The 20,238-nt window shown below is 40.7% G+C and overlaps 1 protein-coding gene across 1 annotated transcript in view; it reads right to left on the reverse strand.

The window, feature by feature from the left end:
* Window positions 1–20,238, reverse strand: part of Trpm3 (transient receptor potential cation channel subfamily M member 3) — an 866,780-nt gene that overhangs the window by 833,610 nt on the left and 12,932 nt on the right. The window lies entirely within an intron of this gene.

A 20,238-nucleotide genomic window follows, 5' to 3' on the forward strand; every position in this document is an offset into this window, starting at 1 on the left:
TACAAATGAGCTAGAGGAAAAAATATGAACAATGTTTGAATCTCTCAACTCACTTAATGCTGTCTTGCTTGACAAGCACAGAACAAACCTCTGACCTCACCACCCAAGCCCAGGAAATAAATTACCACTTGTCAAAACAAAAATGGAGGTCTTGCTTCCTCCAGAGAATTTGCCCACACAGCCTCCTTCTGCATGGCTTTCTAGAAATGATATATCCCTCTTTGTCCCTCTAACTCTCTGCTGAGAACCCCCAGCCAAATAATTCAGACATTCAAATGTCAGCTCTGAGGGGACATGCAAAGGAGCCGTTTTCATTTTCAATTTTCATTGCATAATTTTTCCTTGGCTCAACATTTCTTTGAGCTCAGTGGGGCTGTCTGTAGGGTATAATCAATGATGCAAACTGATCCAAAATGTGGATGAACGCATGTTGGATGAAGGAAGCAGCACTGGGAATATCTATTGGATTCCCCAGCATTTAGTGTTTATAATTACTTCAGGATGAATGTGGATGTGAGGGGAAAGTCCAAGTTTCTTCCCTGAATACTTAGCCCCTAGGCACATGGAGTTTGAAAGCACAAATAGAAGTCCCCTTGACTGTCATTAGAGGGCTGCATGAACAGAGGCCAAAAGAGATCAAGGTTGGCTCTGAAGTTCAACCCAAAGTGTTGTCCAACATTTGTGTTAATTCAGCCTCCTTCAAAGGCTTTGGTGCTGGGAGGGAGAGGGGGCCTGGCAATCTGGTTAGCATCTGGTTGTCTGGCATCAACTTGAAACCTACTGAGTTCTCAGTTTGAAGATGCTGAGGGACTCTTATAGATAAAGCACGATCTTGGAAAGTGTGAAGAAGCAGATGGCTCTCTCAAATAGCAACTCTAACTGCAGGAGATCAGCACCCAACAAGCTCTCTCAAAGGAGCAATTGTTCTCTTCCCAACACCCACTTCTCCACTTGTTACCAACTTTTAGGAAATAAAATAATATTTGAAAATCACAGTAGTTGATTATACATCTTTTTCTCGTTTTCAGACTCTTATTTGATCACCATCAACATCTCATTGTTAGAGGGATCCCAATGTCTTTCCTAAAGTCTTCACCAGTAGAATTTACCATTTTATCTAGATGTGTTTTCTTTAAAACACATGAACACTCTTTGAAGGTTTAGTTTCTCATTCAAGTATTTTCTTTAATGCATCGAGTGAATTTCTAGTGGCTTTGGACATACAGACCAGGAAGTACTTGCATAATTAAAGCCTTCATGGCAATTAAAAATTTCTGTACAAAACTTCTAAAACCTCAAAGGATTGTCTCAGCAGCTGGCACTAATGCCTCAAATCATTCACAAACCCAGGAGCATCAATATTCTCTTAAAAGCAGGTCAGCAAAAAAGCACACTCTCCCTACTTGGTAGATGAATGAAACTGGAGTATCTGTTGACATTGGTAAAACTACAGGTGGTCCCTTAGAACTTCCAGGTCAATTCTTTACTGCTAAGTACTTCTTGTGTGATTGCTCATTGGGCCTAAGGTAGGGAATACTGAAAACACAGATCCTACATAACAGTGTATAATCCAGTAATAGTCTGCTTTCGATCATGTTCTGCCATGATAAAAATAAAACATGAAGTGCATGTGTGCCACACTCCCAGAAATTAGGCAAAGTTGTAGGCAGTTCTCCCAGTGGTAATCAAAGTCCATGTACTAGTCCCCACTTGTAAAAAAAAAAAAAAAAGGTTGGGCATGAATGAGTGAAAAGACATTATTATAGACAAAAGTTTGAGTGTATTCTCAGGTTTTCTTTTTTTATTTAAGTTAGAAACAAGCTTGTTTCACATGTCAATCCCAGCTCCCTCCCCCTCTCCTTCTCCCCTGCCCTCCTCAGCAGGTCCCCCAGTCTCCCACCCAATCTCCACTCCGATCACCAGGGAGGGTGAGGCACTCCATGGTAGATCTTCAGTAACTGTCATTCCATCCAGGGCATGGCCTAAGCCCTTCCCCAAGAATCCCGGCTGAGAGAGTATCCCATATTGTGACATGGGCACTCAGAGTCTATTTGTACACCAGGGATAAATACTACCCAAGGCCTCATAGATTACCTAGGCCTCCTCACTGACACCCACCTTCAGGGGGTCTGGGTCAGTCCCATGCTTTCCACACAGCCATCAGGTTTTCAAGTGTGTAATAAGAATTGGATCTTCGTGACGTAAAATAAAGCACTAGTAAAAATTATCACCATTCATCATTATGCAACCCATCAGTTATATGAGCTCCCTGGTTCATGCACAGAGAGATCTAATCACTTTTCTGGGGACTGTTTTACAGACCACAAATCCACTGCTTCCTCCATATCTTTGTGTTTGGGTGTGTGTGTGTGTGTGTGTACACACACTTGTGTGTATGTTTGTGAGCACACATGGATGTTTGCTTCTAGGAATGTGCTTCCTGGCCTGGAGTATGCTAGGAAGCATTCTTCCATAAAACAATATACCGGCACTAATATTATTTACATATTGGTCATACACTTTAATTTTGCATATTAGATCAACTTCTTCATCAAGCATTGGTGATGAACACAAATCCTATTCTAACTCATTACCATCTCTTAATTGTCTCAGTTTCCTTTTTCAAAGATCCCCAATGCCCATTTCCGTGAAAACTGAAGCCATGGCTCACTCTGTCTCTATCATTGCAGTCTTTCTCATTCCATCATGCTGGTCTCCAGAACTTCAGGACTCAGCATTATACTTTGGTAAACCCAAGGTAGATCTTACGAAAACCAGGTGTAAGCATGGTGCTGTTAGAATATTTATTATAAAATCCAACTTTCTGTTCAAAACTGTTCAGGAAGGAGAATGGAGTTGGCGTGTATGACTGAAAGGAATGAGAAGCCAGTGCTCTCAGAACCTGCTCATCTCAACTTCTTTCTGTTCTGGTGGTTTCAGTTTCTCCACTCAGAGGAGGGTCTTCCATGCAGGACAGGCCTAGCCACTGAAAGCCTCAGAGCTTCACAGTTCTTCCCATAGAAAGGTTCAATTTACCATCCACAGTCCCTGCATGGGACCAGACTAGAACCTCTGAATATGGGTGACAGTTATGTGACTTGATCTGTTGAGGGGGGATGGCAGTGGCACTAGGACCTAACCTTGGGGCATGAACTGGCGTTTTGGAGCCCACTCCCTGTGGTGGGATAACTTGCTCACCTTTGATGCAGGGAGAAAGGACTTAGTGCTGCCTCAACTATGGTCGACTCTCCAAGGAAGGCCTTACCTCCTCTGAGGAGTTAATGGGGGTGGGAAGGGGGAGGAGGGGGATGGAAGAAGGGAAGGGAGGGAGAACTGTGGTTGGTATGCAAATTGAAAAATAAATTTAAAAATAAACGTTCAAGAGTCAAAAAGGGGGAGGGGCACAGTCATAGATCAAGCTGTCAATGCCACTGCAATACAGACAGAAGACAATTCATCTTACAGATGGACTAGGCCTTAGGAAAGGGTGAGTACAGTAATCCGGGTCATACTGAGGAATGGGATGAACCTTATTCAGCCAAGGCATGCTTGAACAGAGCAAGCAGAAAAGATGAAAATATCAAAGCGGCCATTAGCTTCTTGTACTTACCTGTGTTTGTAACTAGAAGTTGGAGCCCTTGGTTCAATTTGTAGAAAACAAGGAAGAAATCAATGACAGACTCAACACATGGTTTGAAGTTTGATGTCCCAACTATATACTTTTAAAATTAAAACAAAACAAACACAAAGTCACAACATTAAGGAGAAAGGAAAATGCTGAAGCTATATGATTCAATAGACTCCCAGGTATGCACCTCAGAGAAACTTAGTCAAATCCACAGGAAATATGGGTCAGAATTCTCTCTAGCAATAATACTTGAAATGGAAGAATATCAAGACCAACTCAAAATGTCCTTTAGCAAGAAAATGGCTCAATAGTGTACTGGGGTTTTTTATTCCTTTATGTGATAGAATAATGTGCAATGGTGAAACTAATTAAACCGAGTTACTGACATTAACACAGGCAGATCTTACAAGTATAATGTTGAGTAAAATAAACTGTAATTCATATATAAAGTTCTCATACTACATGCTGAAAAATTACTTTTGACCAATAAGCAAATCTCTAAAGAAATGCAGGGATAATAACAGCTGTGGGATAATAATTATCCCTGAGCAGCCAGAGAGAATATTAAAAGCAGGTCAAGAGGTGAGGTTACAATATATTGAAAGTCTTTTGCTTCTTAATCTGGTTGGTAAACATTGGCGTATTCAATTCATTTTAAAGCTAAACTGGACACAATTGTTATAGGACACAGTTGATAGAAAAAACATGTTTTTAGGAAGATAAATAAAGAGAAATTCATTCCATATGTCCTACAGTGTTTATGCCAAAGAAACAAATTATTACATAAAGATACTGGGCACAGCCATGCAGGGGTGTGCTGAAGTTGGCCACAAGACTAGATTCCATTTTCCATCCATCTCTTGAATGTGCTTCTGGCTTTATATTATCTTCTGACACTTGGAAACCAGAAGAGAGCATAATGGAAAGGATGGGCTTAGAGTGCAGCTGACATTTGGACACTGTGCAATAGGCAGGGAGAGAGAGGTGTTTGCAGTTTGTGAAGTTTTACATAGCCGCTAAGAGGACCCTGACCGAACATGTTCTCACTGCAATACTCCCTTGCTTGCAATGGGTAGTTCAGACCATAGCTCCCAGAGCATTATGTAAAGCCTTACCCCCTGAGTGAAAATATTTCTAATTAGTACACTCCCCAGGTAACCCACTGTGCTCTGTTTATTCAGCTTATTTCAAACACTGGCAGGGGAGGGGCCCCGAATTGTACGCAGAGAAACCCGCATGAAAGCTGTGATGTGGCGCTCTGCTTTGGCTTGGCGAACTGGAGTGTATGCTTGAAACGATATCCAGCTATTAAAGCTCACAGTCACTGAAATTGCTTTGTCTTTCTATCAAATACTGCGCTTAGTTTCTATTGTAATCTCAACATGTGGTCCTGGACTGGATGACTTCTGCTGGAACTTAATGTGTGTTTGAAAGGCTCCTACATTCCAGGGATGTAAATGTGAGTGATAGTGATGACATGTGTATCTCGAATGATGGATCTCATTAGAAAATGCCTCTTAACTTATCTGAGCAGCTGAAGCAGGCCCTTGGTCATGTTGTTCATGGCAGAAGTGGAGTAGACTTAATAAGTAGTTTCTAAAACCTTAGGAAAATCCTACAGTTCGAATTTTATCTTGGATTATTTTCCTTTCCAAAGAAAAGGGAGAGCATTCAGAGAACAGATTCCCTGGTGTCTGTTTCGCCAGTGTCTCTCCAAGGGTGCAGAATATTGTCCAAAGAATACTAGATCCCAAGAGGAAGCACAATGAGTGACTTGCAACAACCAAGACTATGGGCAGAACACGTGTGAGGTAGGAGGCACAGGAAAAGTGAAGTTGCAGCTTACATTCCTTGTGGCAGAGCCACACACATGGACAACAGGTCAGGAGAAGATTACTCAGAACTATACACACATGAAATAAATGTACAGAGCTGGGGAAATCTTCCAATAGTGACAAAGCAAAAGAAGAGGCAATCCAAAAATGGAGTATCCACTCGTTAAAAAAAAATAGGCGAAAGAGACAGGGCCAGTTGGAAATAGTGCAGGGCTGCATTCCAAGACCTTCTTATTGCCAGTGTTCTCAAGATTTATTTGACATGCAGGCAACACGTATTAATTTCTCTAAATATGCCCTCCAAAATTAAGCTCCTGAACCATCTGAAAATTATCAGTATGCCAATGACAGGTATACTGTTTAAACTAAAAAAGCATCATTTGGATAACTGTTTGTCATATCTTACCTAGGAAGGAAACTGAAAACAAATTAAACTTCACAGAGCCTTAAATTAGTCATGGTAGCACATGCCTATAATCCTGGCACCTAGGGAGAAGGAGGAAGAAGGATTAGGAGGCCAACTTCAGCTACACAAAAGTTTGAGTCCACCCAAAATACATGAGACTGTGACTCAAAAAGGGAAACAAAGAACAAAACCTTACTTTGGGAACTTTGAATTCACTCAGTAGGAAACTTGTCAAGCATACAGACAGCTGGGACTGAGGTCAGTGGCAGAGCCCTTGTCTAGCATATGGGTTCCATCCCTAGTACCCCCCAAAAGTGGGAGGAGTAAAAAAAGAGGAAGTTATATCCTTCAAAATATCCTAGGGATGACTACAAAGACTAGTGATCAAAGACGCACAGAAAACTGACATGTTTCTATTCACCAAGTCACTTCAGAAGTCGTGATCCTTCCAGGGTTCTCATGAGACCTGCTTCGTGCCAGCAGTCTACACCAAAGAGAAGTCCCCCACAGGTTAACAGTGTGAGAGCATGGGAGACAGATGCAATGGGCCTCGTTTCCATCACTATTCAGCCCCTCCTTTCTATTGGAATCAGCAGAGATGATACAAAGTAGAGGGTACTGACCACCTTTACTGACTGCTCAGTTCATGCTCTGAGAGCAAGCTGACTTCATCCAAGAACCACACCTAACTTATTGGAAATGCCTCCAGACCTGTACTGGCAAGGTCTCTCAGGCCCTACTTAGTACTAAGATTCAGCGGCAAAGTGTGCCATTGGTGATTTGCAATGTCTGCCACTCACAAGAGTGGAGAGGAAGTAGCATCTATATCTCCTGTTTGTCATCCTCACGTTACTCCTCTCAGACCTGGCTGCTCTATACATTTCTTTCAACACAGATTCCTCCAGAAAAGTTATTTTTTAATCATTTTTATTTTAATTTTAAATAGCTTGTTTTACATGTCAATCCCAGTTCCCTCCCCTCCTCCCGCACTCCCCTTCCCCCCCAGCCTCCCACCCTATTGCCAATTCCTTCCACATAGGGGATATCTAGAGTCTGTCATTTCACTCAGGGTAGGGTCCAGGCACTCCCCTAAGAGTCCAGGCTGAGAGAGCATCCCTCTTTGTGCTATGGGCACACGAAGACTGTTTGTATTCCAGGGGTAGACACTGATCCACTGTTCAGGGCTCCATAGGTTGCCCAGGCCTTCTCACTGACCCTCACATTTGGGGGTCCAGATCAGTCCCATGCTGGCCTCCCCGCTGTCGGTCTGGGGTCCAAGAGCTCTCCCCTGAGTTATTTTGAATCCCATAGTACATTCCTTGAGAGTAGCAAGGTTAGCATTATAGCCACTGAATAGGGGAGAATACATGGGCTGAAGTTGGCTTTGCTGAGCCCCTCCATTTTTCCCAGATAGGAAGCATTTCAGTGAGTTAACAGTCCAGAGGTACAGTAAACATGCTTCTCATATATGTATTCACAAGGCAGTATAAATAATACCTCTCCTTCACTAATGGTGTCCTGAGCGAAGACCAGAAGAAGCCTGGCCTGAATCACTGGAATGTACCAGAAGAAGCCCTGTTGAGCTCCCAAGTGCAGGGCTTGCTGAAAACAGCAGGGTAGAATAAGGGCTGACCTATAAAACACATGCATGCAACTCCACAACTCTTCAACAAAAAGGTATCCTTAAAGATAAGATCATTCTATCTTCTACAAGTAGCCTCTTCAATAAAACAAAGATAAAGTCAAAGTAAAGTATTGCCACAGTGTAGCTACAAATGGGATCAGAGTAGAGGAAGAGCCAGATTGCTCTAGCGGTCACTTTTAGAATGAAGAGTGCAAGCTATTCCCTCCATAGTATCCTACATACTTCTTTAAAAACATGGAAGTTAAGAAGCAAAGGAAAAATGTACATTTACCTATGATATAAATTTCAAGTATTTGGCCTATGGTTTACTTATAGTACAATCTAACATGTGCCAGAGGTTCCAACCTGTAATGGTTGACTTTGTCAACTTGACAAAACATGGAAAGTCTCAGTGAGGGAGTATCTACATTGAGCATATCTATAGAGGATTGTCTTATTTAAATTAGTTGGTGTGAGAAGCTCCAGCCCATTGTAGGGTTCACTATTTCCTAGGCACCAGGTCCTGAACTGTGTAGGAGTGGAGAAATCAAGTTAAGTGTAAGCAAGTAAGTGATCATATATGCATTTGTTTCTCTCAGCTCTTTCCTGAGCTTGTGATGTGACTGCCTCCTTCAAGTTCCTGCCACCATGACTCCCTTGCTAGAATGGATGGCAACCTGGAACTGAGCTGAAATAAACGCTTTCTCCCCTAAGTTCCATCTTGCCAGGGTATTTTATCACAGCAAAATAAGTAAAACTAGGATGTAGCCCAGCCCTCTCAAATAACTGAGAGGTTTCCTTCTGTCTGAGGACTGCTTTCAACCTCTGAATGTCTGCACAGCTCTCATGTCCTAAGGGTACACTTACCTCTCCCAGCTTTCCCATAAGCACAATTCCTTGCCTTATAAATTATGCTTTCACTAACAAAATTTGTAAATTGTGCTAATAATCGCCCCACCCATCAGATTTCTTAAAGACTAGAGTACTCTCACTAGAGATAGTGAGAAGATAGGAAAACAAACATGAGGCATACTCTATGCTCTTTCCTGGTCTCTTTCTTTTATACTTTATTAGAACTTACTTGGAATCTATAGACAAAGACCTTCTAGCCTATCCTCAAGTTGGGCTTTTTTTGTCTCAGAGGTGTTATGAGCAGGGCTTACTGCTTCTTAAATTCTTACCCATCCTCATTCTAAGATTCTCAAGAAGTACTTTGGATCATGGTCTCATGTCCAAAGATGGAAAATGGAGTCTACCTAGTGTGCTTTCTTCAAAATTTGATCGATCTAAGAGGTAGGTGTCTACTCCACTATGTTTATGGTCAGCCCCTGCTATATCTCTTGGAACTTTGCCTTCCTGCACACTAAGGATTGGGTGGAAGATAGATGCAGAGAAGAAAGAAAATTCAGGAAGAACTCATTCAGGGGGAGAATTTCCTACAAGTCATTCAAGTGGATATGTATGCCTAAGGATGTGGTTCATGGCTCCTTCATATGTGTGGGGTTTGTATATAGAGAGGATGTTTTGTTTTTAAACAGGATCCTACAGTGTATAATGTGCTGGACTTAGGCTATTTACCTCCCTGCCTCAGCGTCCCAAGTGCTAGGATTACAAGTTTGTAACCCATATCTCATGCCAGGACCTGAGTTTAAGGACAGCCAAGCCGAGCTAGAATCCCAGTGTTCTGATGACTTCAAGCCTATACTGTCAAAGGGAAGACAGGGAGAATTCAACTTAGCTTACCAAAGACTCTGAGTGACAAAAATCCAAATAGTTGGAGTTGGAAGTTGTCTGCTAAAGAAAGACAACAGATGTAGATGGAAGTTCCATCTACAAGCAGAACCAACTATTCTTAGGGGAAGACCAGACACATTTATATGATATGGAGGCTCCACATCATTTTGCTAGGTTCTATTCTCATCTAATGAGTCCCTCATATATATCACAAAGGTTGTGCCCCATTGGCCTGGCTCCAAATTCTAGGGGCTCTGAACCTCTGTGGCTTCTAGTCCTCTCATCTGGACAGCTCCTAATTCTCTTCACAGTTAAGCTCTATTCATTCAAACATCCATGAGAGGGCTTTTCTAGATCTCCATTCCCTTTCAGGATTGTCCTTGGCACTGCTACCTGCTGGTAATTTGGAGACTCTCAGTCCTTTCCCCCAGCTCTAACTCAAAATCACACCCTAAGGTTCAGTTTATATTAAGAAAAAAAGTAATTTCATTTAATGAAGGAAAAAATTAGGTGGATAAATAAACAGTTGAATCCAAAGGACAAGAAGGTGGAAGATATTCCACATCATGGTGGGAGACTTTGAAGAGCATAATCATGGGATGGCAGGACTGGGAGCCATCTATGGTGTGGGGTCTTTCAGAAAGCCATCCCTGTCTCAGCAGAGCTTCAGCAGTTAAAACAGGAACATTGTCTAACTTCAGTGATTGTAGCAGGGAGAAGTAAGTGGCCATGTGTTACAAGTAGTCTGTCAGAGTGACACCACGCTGGAGAATAGGACAAGATATCTTCCTATGTGAATCTATCAAGCAGTGGTCAAGGAAGGTACCTAGTAAGTAGAAAGGCCAGTTGCAGTCTGGGGATGACTGATGATGCTCAGCTGCTAAAATGTGTGGCCCTCACTTTTGTGAGACTCACTTTTTTACTCTGCCAAACCCTAAGTAGGATATTGCTTAGCAATGCCACCAAGGGTGCCTAATCTCCTGGGAATCATGAATTCACCATTACCAATCATCTTAGCCTGAGTATGATGAATGCTTTCATTTTAGTTCTGGCAAGTGTTCATTTTGGAAACTATTTTTCCTGTAAGTCACAGAATCTGTGTTCACAGAAGATAGCAAGCATATGACCCAGACAGGCCAAGAAGATCATTTCATCCATAGCTCTACACAAACCAGGTGATCAAAAATAGGAATGAATTCCAACTAAGACTCACCAGAGTTTCCTCCTAGTTAAACTTTCTATGAATATATTAACAGACCAGCTGAGAAAAGCCAGGCTTCACTAGTACTGACTTGCATCCTTGAGTCTACAGAGCTTCTACCTTGGGTTTTTGGTTCATTGTTACCTGCTCCTAAAAACAAACTCAATTGACTATTTACCTACAAAAATTATTAAAAACACTGAATATTTGACTGATGCTTTCTAAGCCTATGTCAGTTTCTTCCAGCAGTCACACATTTTTGATGACTACTTGTCTTCTCAGCACAAGTGTGTCCTTTCTTTAACAGTGTGCCTGTGTTTAGAAGTCTCATGTACATGATGAAGAAAATAATATTAGAGGAAAGTCTGAGCTCTTCCTAAGAATTTGTATTTTCTAAAATCCTAAAGATCACTATGGTCTTAATTATGCCAGAAACATAATGAGTCATGTATGAAGTCATCATTCCATCCCTCAACAAAATGTTCTTTCAAAGCTAGGTCTGGTGGCACACACCTTCCAAGGCTAAGGTAGGAGAATTGGGGAACAAAGGTCAGGTACCCTTGATCATGGTGTACATAAAGAACTAAATGCTTCCCGTAACACTATGACCAAGGTAGTATCAATAATCCTATTTTGTAGATAAGAAAACTAATTGTGGAGAGAAGACAGTAATGTTCCACAGTTTACACAGCTAACTGGAGGCAGAGGTTGTATTTAAGAAGAGTGAATGTGCATTAATCAGAGGTCAAGAGAGGAAGAAATCTCCATTGGGTGGATGGAGTAGTTTGGGGAGACACCCAGTTAGCAGGGTATGAGGCAATCTTCATGAATAATATGAAAAGAAGCCACTAAAAGTATCATGGAGCAGGAGAGGGGGATTGTCTAGGGACCTGAATCACAGAACTCAGATCAGTACCTGACAAATCAATGCATCCAGGCATGCAGTAGATGCTTACTAAGGAGTTTAGGATTAAGATTGCTCTTACATGTGAGAGTAATGGGCATTAAGACCAAGAAGAAAATTGGGATTTTATTTTAGAATTTCTTTGTAGAAAGATTAGAACTTCAACTAAAAGACATTGGAACAAGCAGATCAGTTCCAAGCACTCATTCTAGCAGTAATGAGCTGTATGACCATAGGATATTACTCAAACTCTCTGAGATCCTCTTTCCTTATCTATAAAAGGGGGACAATGGCATCTTTATCAAGGGTTGTTTTAAGTACTAAACTGTGTAATGTACTCATATAGATCCCATATGTACAGAATAACCCGTTTTGATTGGCAGACTAAGGAATTCAAAAATCATCATGGAAGAAGTCATGACTCCATTGAAGAGAAGATCAGGGAGTCATTCGCAGAAAACTAGTTCATGCAGGTGGAATCAAATGAAATTAAAGAGACACATACAGACAGTTCAATGTACCACTGCAATTATTTAATTATTAGACAAGTGTGATATTCTTGCTAGTGGCTCTAGAAACAGGAAGGAAAACCAGAAGACTCTCAGATGAAGCAATCATCTATAATTTCTCCCTATACAGTATACTGAACTAGGATTCCCATATATTAGAAACTAGTATAAAAAACGCTCAAATCTCATCTTTACCATTAATAATAACTGGAAAACTTCTTGCAAACAAAGGTAGATAAAAATCTATAAATAAGACAAGATCCTGCTCACATGTTACCATGCAGTGCACTGGGTCAGCTTTCTTGCCCCCAGCTCTTCTACTTCAGTAGAATCAGCATTTACTCTATTCATGCCTTAACTGCAAGCTAAAGTGTGGCAATTTAGATCTTGTCAAACTAATTTGTGGTACCTGTATCTGTCTAGTGAAAGATTATTTTAGAAGGTTCTATGGACATTTATTTCTTTAAAAAATTACTGGTTTGGAAGCAAAAGAAAAATTCTTAAAGCCTGAAACAGTGGGCTAGATTCGTGTCTATGAAGTTCATATACTGTAGTTTGGGACCACCTGATGTAGCAATGCCACCATAATTACACCTGTCAAATGCTGACAATGAGTTCTGTATATGACTCATTTGTCTTCCTCTTAGAGATTCTTTAATCTCAGACATAAGTTAATCATCAAATGGGCTAATTTGCTAGCATGAGCAGTTCCTACAAGCAACACAGTGAAACCCTGACGAGAACTATCCATAGGTTCTGAAGCCTTACAAGAGTGCTCCAAGTGCAGCCTTTTCAGCATGAGCATTAGCTCCAGGCAGGAAGCTACAAGTGTAGTGAACACACTGGGACTTCCTGTTTAGGCAAAACCCTAAACAAAAGTCATTTTCTGTGGGTCTTCCTATCAAACACTGCTAAGCTGTTGTTCAGAGAGAACTTTTTTTTCAGAACCATACATAGATGTAGACAAAGAATTACAGTAAGGGTGAGAAGTTTTATCATCCCATAGAGAAGCCTTCCTCAATATTTGTGTTAGCTGCTGTTACCAATTAATGTCTTTGGCAGAAGTGGGCAATCTCCCACAGAAAGTATCATCTCCATGCATTTGAATTGGAGGAATGCATTAGTGTTGTTGTAGCCAACTTGAGCTAAACTCTCTAAGCAGAGGTGAAGGGACTGCTCCTCTTCCCCCTTCCTTTCCTATGTAAGCATGATCTCATCACCTTCCCCACAGATGCCTACCCACTCTCATGGATGAGTAAAATGACACCTAATATCTTCAGGGACCTTTAATGATTGCTTTTTAAAATGTTTCCATCTCTAGCATTGCATTAAAATTTACTGGAGAACAAAATAAGGCAGAAGAGTGTCCTGCTGGGCATAAGGGGAAAGCGCCAATCTAATAAAGGTTGACTTAGACAGAAAACCATAACCAAGTCAGATGATTGGTAGTCTATAAAAGCACACTTACTTCATGTTCTCAAATACTGCTCCTCCAAAAGCATGAACGTTTCACAATAATTTTTATACAAATTTTCCAATAGTAAATGAAATAACACTTGAACAGCTTCAGTCTCAAATGAAGTGTCCAGACCAGATCATTGAGCTGCCTAACTGGACAGCATGGCGGGACCTCATTCAGATATTTCTCTAGCATGGAATCCATGTGCTTGAAGCAGTGTTGAATCCACAGTGAGTCCATATCTGTCTGGAGTGATGGTGGCACTGGTGATCTGTAGGATCTGCTGTGCTTCTCACAAAGATCTTGTGGCTGGAGGCCAGGAGGGCATCATGACTGACCCAGTAAAGGTGTTTCAAGTGCTCTTCAAAAAATTTTTAAAGAATTGTAAAAAAAACATACACTTCTAATATATGGTTAAGATCATATATGGTAGTAGTTACTGTAGGTGTCATTCAAATGTGTTGTGAGATTAAAGAAAGCTTTTTTTAATGTTAGAGCTGAAGATTTCATAACCATAGCTTAGAGGATATATGTCACACAATCTGACCTGAAACAGTAGCACTTATCAAGTTCATAAAGCAAATCAGATTTTTGTTCCAGCCCCAATGTCTTGTTTAATTTTTCACTCTAAATGATTGTATTAATACAAATCCCTGTGACAACTGTCTCACTTCTAAACTCCAGTTATAAGACAAAAAGGACAGAGACACCATAGGACATTATCATGGGTACATACAGTAGACAGGGGTGTAGTTGCTTCATTATTTGCTTTGGTTTGGCTTGTAGGGATTTCTATTTTAATTTTTCTGACTATCACCTTTATGTCTAACCTCTATCTCATGGAGCTTCTGTGCAGCTGCCTTGGACAGGATGAGCTATGGACTGCTACTATCATGCAATTCCTTAAAATCTTCAGGATTACAAGGTATCTATTAAACAGGTATCCACAGTCTGAACCCAAGTACTCCAGACAATAGTTTTACATGATAAATACGCAGCCAGTAGTTTGAAAGACAAAGCTGTTCCAAACAATTAGGAATCCACCATTTCAACTTCAGCTTTCTACACTAGCACCTATATGGCTACGGTGGTTTGAAAGAAAATGGCTCCCAAAAAGAATAGCACTACTGGGAGGTGTGGCCTTGTTGGAAGAAGTGTGTCACTGTGGAAGGAGGTCTCATATGTACACAAACCATGCCCCATGAAACAATTCACTTCCTGTTACCTTTGGATCCAGATGTAGAATTCTCTAACACCATGTATGTCAACACCCTGACCTAGCACGTTGACTTTAGATACAGACACTGATAGTGCAGAAGTTGAGTGAGGGAGCTATGGTAGAGCTAATCTTATAATAGGAAAGTAAGAAATATGGTACACCACTGCAGGTCTTAAGAGAGTACCCAGGCCCCATCACAGATTTTTGTTATTATTATTGTTGTTGTTAATGGAAATTATGAGACTGTATTATTTATAAACTCCATGTCATTCCTAAGGTAGGACAATCTGTAGGCAAGTCCTCTGGGTAATGACACCTTACAACAGGCACCCTGAAACCTGCCTCTCAGGGGAGGGACTGCATGACTCAGGTTTGTAACTAATACTTGATAGAAACTAAGCAATGAAAGACCCATTTTATTGGACAGTTTCAGAGTTCCCCATGGATGGTTGTATCTATGCACCTGGACAGAACATCACATCATAGTGGCAGGAACATGAACAAAAGGTGTTCTTCATTTCATGGGCAATCAGGAAGCAGATAGAGACGCTAGAAGAGTCCCAGGATAAATACCCACAAGGACTTTCTCTCAGTTACCTACTTCCTCCAGCTAGATTTCCACCTGTTAAAGTTTCCAGAACTCTTGAAAAGGGCACCACTAGCTGGAGACCTACTATTAAAATTTGGGGGTTTGATATGATAGTTTACATCAATGACCCAAAGAACTCTACCAGGGAACTCTTACAGCTGATTAACACCTTCAGCAAAGTGGCAGGCTACAAGATCAACTCAAGAAATTCAGTAGCCCTACTATATACAGATGATAAAAGGGCTGAGAAAGAAACATCACTCTTTACAATTGCCACAAACAACATAAAATACCTTGGGGTAACGCTAACCAAACAAGTGAAAGACCTGTATCGCAAGTACTTTGAATCTTTAAAGAAAGAAATTAAAGAAGCCCTCAGAAAATGGAAAGACTTCCCATGCTCTTGGATAGGTAGGATCAATGTAGTAAAAATGGCAATCCTGCCAAAAGCAATCTACAGATTCAATGAAGTCCCCATTAAAATCCCAGCACAATTCTTCACAGACCTTGAAAGAACAATAATCAATTTTGTATGGAAAAACAAAAGACCTAGGATAGCCAAAACAACCCTGTTCAACAAGGCAACGTCTGGAGGCATCACCATCCCTGACCTCAAGCTCTATTATAGAGCTATAGTCCTGAAAACAGCTTGGTATTAGCACAAAGATAGACAGGTAGACCAATGGAATCGAATTGAAAACCCGGATATTAACCCACACACGTATGAACATCTGATCTTTGACAAAGAAGCTAAAAATATACAATGGAATAAAGAAAGCATCTTCAACAAATGATGCTGGCATAACTGGAGGCTGGCATGTAGAAGAATGCGGATCGATCCATGTTTATTGCCATGCACAAAACTTAAGTCCAAATGGATCAAAGACCTCAACATAAATCTAGCCACACTGAATCTCTTAGAAGAGAAAGTGGGTGGTACCCTTGAACGAATTGGTACAGGAGACAGCTTCCTGAACATAACACCACTAGCACAGACAGTGAGATCAACAATTAATAAATGGGACCTCCTGAAACTGAGAAGCTTCTGTAAGGCAAAGGACACAGTCAGCAAGACAAAAAGGCAGCCCACAGAATGGGAAAAAATATTCACTAATCCCACATCTGACAGAGGGTTGATCTCCAAAATTTACAAAGAACTCAAGAAGCAAGTCTCCAAAACACCAAAGGATCCAATTAAAAAGTGGGCTGCAGAACTAAATAGAGAATTTTCATTAGAGGAGTCTAAAATGGCTGAGAGGCACTTGAGAAAGTGCTCAACATCCTTAGCCATCCAGGAAATGAAAATCAAAACAACTCTGAGATACCATCTCACTCCTGTCAGAATGGCTAACATCAAAAACACCAATGACAATTTATGCTGGAGAGGATGTGGTGAAAGGGGAACACTCTTCCATTGCTGGTGGGAGTGCCAACTTGTTCAGCCACTTTGGAAATCAGTATGGAGATTCCTCAGAAAAATGGGAATAAACCTACCATAAGACCCAGCAACTCCACTCTTAGGCATATATCCAAAAGATGTCCATTCATACAACAAGGATGTCTGTTCCACTATGTTCATAGCAGCATTATTTGTAATAGCCAGAACTTGGAAGCAACCTAGATGCCCCTCAACCGAAGAGTGGATAGAGAAAATGTGGTATATTTACACAATGGAGTACTATTCAGCAGAAAAAAACAATGGAATCCTGAGATTTGCAGGCAAATGGATGACACTAGAAGAAACCATCCTGAGTGAGGTAACACAGTCACAAAAAGAGAAACATGGCATGTACTCTCTCATATATGGATTTTAGACATAGATCTGGGGAGTGCCAGCCTACAATCCCATGGCCAGAGAGTCTGGGAAACAAACTTCATTCAGTGGCGGATGGAAGAAGAGGCATACTCCCAAGGTTAAGTACTGAGCTGAACTCAAGAAAGCCAGTAACAGAGATGGAGGACTGATGACCAAAGGGATTAAGACTGGGCTGGTTTAACCCCCAGAAACAGCTGACCTGACAAAGGTTAACTCTTGAATCCCAGGCATCAGCCTGGGAATCCAGCATGGGACTGATCAAGACCCCCTGAATGTGGGTGTCAGTGAGGAGGCCTAGGTAATCTATTGAGCCTTGGGCAGTAGATCAGTACTCATCCCGAGTATACACACGGACTTTGGACTCCCATCCAACAATGTGCGATGCATTCTTACCCTGAACTCTTGGAGGAGGGTCTAGGCCCTGCCGTGGATGAAATGACAGACTATGGACACCCCCATGGAGGGCCTCACCCTCCCTGGGGAAATGAGGGGATATTAAAATAAAATTTAAAAATGGGGGGTTGTCCTAGTTATCTTTAACTGTCAACTTGTCACAATCTGATCCCGCCTGTGAAGAGTCTCAACTGAGGGACAACCCATATTATTTTGGCTTATGGACATCCAGTGGGGGCTTGCCTTCATTCTTAATTATGTAGGAGGACTTAACTCATTGTAGGTAGCACCATTCCCTAGGCAGGAGCCTGGGTAAGTGCTAGAAAGGAGGATTTCTCCATGGCTTCTGCTATGCTCCTTTGGCTGAGTTCTCTCTTAGAAGTAATGCTGTATGGAATAGCAGGAACCTATAGGTTCCTGCCTTACTTCCTACCCTGATTTCACTAAATAATGGATGTGAACTAGAAGTGTAAGATAAAAGAAACCTTTTGTTCTCCTAAGTTGCTTTGTTTATCACAGCAACATGAAGGAAACTAGAACAGGGGGCTTTCATATTCAAATCATAATAGTGATTGAATCAATTAATGTAAGAGTGGAGAAAAGTTCAGCTATAAATTTGTTCCTCCTAAAATATCTAAGGTCATAAAAACATAGTCAAGCAAGGATGAAATGGTGAGATACTAGACATGGCTATCTAGTTACTCTTTCTATAACAGCAATTATACACCATCCTCTGACTTATACTTAAAAGTGAAAACACCTTCACATCTATGATTAGAATATCCCTATCTCATGAACCCCAAAGCCTGAGTAGGAAGAAAGGATCATCATACATGCTGTACCAGCTGATACAAATGTCCAGTTTGTGTATTGCATAATTCTAGGTGTTGTCATTTACATTTATAGAACAATCCCTCCACACACAGAATTGTGCAGTACGAAATCTGCACAGGGCTACATGTTGGTGAGGGCCATGAAACCCACACCTACCTGAAATGCAAGAGGATCATGCCATACTCATACATACTAACTCTTAGGAGCAATGTTCAAGTTTTAGTTTTTACTTTTCTTTCAAACTGATAGTGTAAAATTGAGGCCTATGAGTCAAAAGAAAGAAAAAAGAAAAGGAAAGAAAGGAAGGGAGGGAGGGAAGAAAGAAGGAAGGAAGGAAGGAAGGAAGGAAAGAAAGAAAGAAAGAAAGAAAGAAAGAAAGAAAGAAAGAAAGAAAGAAAGAAAGAAAGAAAGAAAGAAAGAAACTGAAGCAATGAACTGAAAGAAAACAACATAATTTACCTACTTGGATGGAGGCTGTGTCTATCTATTAGCTAACACATCCAGCTGTCTAGGACAGTCTAGGAGAGTTTTAGACATAAGCATATGGGGTTGTGTCTGCTCATACTGGAGTCCTCACTTATTCATGCAAATAATTTTTATTCCAATAAAGTGACTGCCAAATGTATGTATTGTATTTCTGCCTTTCATCCTGATCATGTTTTATCTTCTTGCCTTTTGTCTAAAGGACTCTGAGAATACCTACATCCCTGAATCAAACCTTAACCCCACCACACTCTGCCCCACCCCCAAATTTATGAGCAGCTTTCCTGTCTATCTCAGGCACAAACCCAGGGCCCAATGAATGCATGGTAAAAGATTTGAAGCCCCCCAAAATAAAGATAGCCTCAAAAGAAAAGCATTATTCAATTACAGCAACCACACAGGTGCAGCCACCAGAAGCAGCAGGCTGTGAAGTTTTAGGAGGGCGATTCTTCGCACCTATTTGCAAGACCATATTGTAATATAATAGCACCTTCTCCCGTCTGCTCTCCCCATCTCAGTGTGAAAGCTTGCAGCTCCACAAGATGACTCTCCACATAAAATCAAAGCTATATTTTCTCTCAAGGAAAAAAATCCAACTAACTGATTTTCCATTAGAAAGGACTAATAAATTAAAATTGTCTGCTGATCATTCTTGGCATACTCTCTGACTCTGTGCATGAATTTATATAATTATATAGCCTCTGGTTATTAACGAAGAACTTATTTTACATGAAATCCTGTTATGGCTTCATGCTGGTAGAAAATTGTGATTCTTCTTGAGATTCAACAAATATTTCAAAACACTGTGTTTTAAATGTCTTTAATTTCACTCTACTTAACTTCCTAATTGCATTGCAGAAGCCTTAATTCCATTTGATTTTACTTCAATATTTATATTAGGAAGTCTATGGTACTCTGGGATCAGGAAAAGGCAGTATGCTGTTAAAAATTTAGATATAACTTCTATACATTTGCATACTGAGAGAAGTTTAAAGACTAGATTCAATGAGAACAAGATTGGGAATGACCGGCAAATGGATTCTCCATTATTCATGATTGTGTAAAACAACATATAGGAACTAGAACTGGGGAGTTGTTCATATTCAAGTCATAATTGTGATTAAATTGAGTAATGAAAGATGGGAGAGAAAGTCATGTGTTTGTATGTGTGTGTATATGTGTGTATAAGTATGTGTATACATGCATACATATACATGTATGTATATATATGTATGTGTATATATGTGTATGTGTATATACACACAGATCACAAAGTCAAGAGGAAAGCACATTTGCCATATAACTGTATCTCCTGGTACTTACCAATATCACATAGAAAGGGGTTGTGTGTCAAAGGTATTCACAATACTATGAAGCAAGCTCTGTTTACATATATGACTGACTTAACTCCCAATACATATAAATAGTCACATACTAAAGTGTTGAGAGGGGAATTGGAATCTTTACCATTTCTATGTGGCCAGCCATATACATCTGCCCAGAGACACATAAAATTTAACCAGGATTCAAGACATTAAGGCTCTTGATGGACCACATGGAGACAATAATGTGCATAGCTTGGAGAGATGACCTATAGGATGCAG

Source organism: Mesocricetus auratus, unplaced genomic scaffold (assembly GCF_017639785.1).
Source record: "Mesocricetus auratus isolate SY011 unplaced genomic scaffold, BCM_Maur_2.0 Super-Scaffold_4256, whole genome shotgun sequence".
In the NCBI taxonomy this organism is placed as follows: Eukaryota; Metazoa; Chordata; class Mammalia; order Rodentia; family Cricetidae; genus Mesocricetus; species Mesocricetus auratus.